The sequence below is a fragment of the Chiloscyllium punctatum genome, chromosome 21, assembly GCF_047496795.1.
Source record: "Chiloscyllium punctatum isolate Juve2018m chromosome 21, sChiPun1.3, whole genome shotgun sequence".
NCBI classification, from domain to species: Eukaryota; Metazoa; Chordata; class Chondrichthyes; order Orectolobiformes; family Hemiscylliidae; genus Chiloscyllium; species Chiloscyllium punctatum.
The window spans coordinates 49,053,554-49,056,887 of NC_092759.1; positions in this window are offsets into that span (position 1 = coordinate 49,053,554).

Sequence of the window (3,334 nt, forward strand, 5' to 3'; positions counted from 1 at the left end):
TGTATTATAGAAAATACAGGAGCTGGAGCAGCGTCGCTACTTGCACATGTATGATAGAAATTAAAGGAGCTGGAGCAGCGTCACTGTTTCCTCCTGTATTACAGAATATAAAGGAGCTGGAGCAGCGTCACTGCTTCCTCCTGTATTATAGAAAATAAAGGAGCTGGAGCAGCGTCTCTGCTTTCACCTGTATTACAGAAAATAAAGCATCTGGGGCAGAGTCACTGCTTCCTCCTGTATTATAGAAAATAAAGTAGCTGGAGCAGCGTCACTGCTTCCTCCAGTAGCATAGAAAATAAAGGAGCTGGAGCAGCGTCACTGCTTCCTCCTGTATTATAGAAAATAAAGGAGCTGGAGCAGCGTCACTGCTTCCTCCTGTATTATAGAAAATAAAGGAGCTGGAGCAGCGTCACTACTTCCTTCTGTATTATAGAAAATAAAGGAGCTGGAGCAGTGTCACTGCTTCCTCCAGTATTATAGAAGATAAATGAGCTGTTGCAGCGTCACTGCTTCCTCCTGTATTATCGAAAATAAAGGATCTGGAGCAGCGTCACTGCTTCCTCCGGTATTAAAGAAAATAAAGGAGCTGGAGCAGTGTAACTGCTTCCTCCTGTATGATAGATAATAAAGGAGCTGGAGCAGCGTCACAACTTCCTCCTGCATTATAGAAAATAAAGGAGCTGGAGCAGCGTCACTGCTTCCTCCTGTATTATAGAAAATAAAGGATCTGGAGCAGAGTCACTGCTTCCTCCTGTATTATAGAAAATAAAGGAGCTGGAGCAGCGTCACTGCTTCCTCCTGTAATATAGAAAATAAAGGAGCTGGAGCAGCGTCACTGCTTCCTGCTGTATTATAGAAAATAAAGGATCTGGAGCAGCGTCACTGCTTCCTCCTGTATTATAGAAAATAAAGGATCTGGAGCAGCGTCACTGCTTCTTCCTGTAATATAGAAAATAAAGGAGCTGGAGCAGCATCACTGCTTCCTCCTGTATTATAGAAAATAAAGGAGCTGGAGCAGGGTCACTGCTTCCCGCTGTATTATAGAAAATAAAGGAGCTGGAGCAGTGTCTCTGCTTCCTCCTGTATTATACAAGATAAAGGAGCTGGAGCAGCGTCACTGCTTCCTCCTGTATTATAGAAAATAAAGGAGCTGGAGCAGCGTCACTGCTTCCTCCTGTAATATAGAAAATAAAGGAGCTGGAGCAGCGTCACTGCTTCCTGCTGTATTATAGAAAATAAAGGATCTGGAGCAGCGTCACTGCTTCCTCCTGTTATATAGAAAATAAAGGAGCTGGAGCAGCGTCACTGCTTCCTCCTGTATTATAGATAATAAAGGAGCTGGAGCAGCGTCACTGCTTCCTCCTGTAATATTGAAAATAAAGGAGCTGGAGCAGCGTCACTGCTTCCTGCTGTATTATAGAAAATAAAGGATCTGGAGCAGCGTCACTGCTTCCTCCTGTAATATAGAAAATAAAGGAACTGGAGCAGCATCACTGCTTCCTCCTGTATTATAGAAAATAAAGGAGCTGGAGCAGGGTCACTGCTTCCTGCTGTATTATAGAAAATAAAGGAGCTGGAGCAGTGTCTCTGCTTCCTCCTGTATTATAGAAGATAAATGAGCTGGAGCAGCGTCACTGCTTCCTCCTGTATTATAGCAAATAAAGGAGCTGGAGCAGGGTCACTGCTTCCTCCTGTAATATAGAAAATAAAGGAGCTGGAGCAGGGTCACTGTTTCCTCCTGTATTATAGAAAATAAAGGAGCTGGAGCAGCGTCACTGCTTCTTCCTGTATTATAGAAAATAAAGAAGATGGAGCAGCGTCACTGCTTCCTCCTGTATTATAGAAAATAAAGGAGCTGGAGCAGCGTCGCTTCTTCCACATGTATTATAGAAATTAATGGAGCTGGAGCAGTGTCACTGCTTCCTCCTGTGTTATAGAAAATAAAGGAGCTGGAGCAGGGTCACTGCTTCCTGCTGTATTATAGAAAATAAAGGAGCTGGAGCGGCGTCACTGCTTCCTCATGTATTATAGAAAATAAAGGAGCTGGAGCAGCGTCTCTGCTTCCTCCTGTATTATAGAAGATAAATGAGCTGTTGCAGCGTCACTGCTTCCTCCTGTATTATCGAAAATAAAGGATCTGGAGCAGCGTCACTGCTTCCTCCTGTATCATAGAAAATAAAGGAGCTGGAGCAGTGTAACTGCTTCCTCCTGTATTATAGAAAATAAAGGAGCTGGAGCAGCGTCACTGCTTCCTCCTGTATTATAGAAAATAAAGGAGCTGGAGCAGAGTCACTGCTTCCTCCTGTATTATAGAAAATAAATTTGCTGGAGCAGCGTCACTGTTTCCTCCTGTAATATAGAAAATAAAGGAGCTGGAGCAGCGTCACTGCTTCCTGCTGTATTATAGAAAATAAAGTATCTGGAGCAGCGTCACTGCTTCCTCCTGTATTATAGAAAATAAAGGATCTGGAGCAGCGTCACTGCTTCCTCCTGTAATATAGAAAATAAAGGAGCTGGAGCAGCATCACTGCTTCCTCCTGTATTATAGAAAATAAAGGAGCTGGAGCAGGGTCACTGCTTCCTGCTGTATTATAGAAAATAAAGGAGATGGAGCAGTGTCTCTGCTTCCTCCTGTAATATAGAAAATAAAGGAGCTGGAGCAGCGTCACTGCTTCCTGCTGTATTATAGAAAATAAAGGATCTGGAGCAGCGTCACTGATTCCTCCTGTAATATAGAAAATAAAGGAGCTGGAGCAGCGTCACTGCTTCCTGCTGTATTATAGAAAATAAAGGAGCTGGAGCAGCGTCACTGCTTCCTCCTGTAATTTAGAAAATAAAGGAGCTGGAGCAGCGTCACTGCTTCCTGCTGTATTATAGAAAATAAAGGATGTGGAGCAATGTCACTGCTTCCTCCTGTAATATAGAAAATAAAGGAGCTGGAGCAGCATCACTGCTTCCTCCTGTATTATAGAAAATAAAGGAGCTGGAGCAGGGTCACTGCTTCCTGCTGTATTATAGAAAATAAAGGAGCTGGAGCAGTGTCTCTGCTTCCTCCTGTTTTATAGAAGATAAAGGAGCTGGAGCAGCGTCACTGCTTCCTCCTGTATTATAGCAAATAAAGGAGCTGGAGCAGGGTCACTGTTTCCTCCTGTATTATAGAAAATAAAGGAGCTGGAGCAGCGTCACTGCTTCTTCCTGTATTATAGAAAATAAAGAAGATGGAGCAGCGTCACTGCTTCCTCCTGTATTATAGAAAATAAAGGAGCTGGAGCAGCGTCGCTTCTTCCACATGTATTATAGAAATTAAAGGAGCTGGAGCAGCGTCACTGCTTCT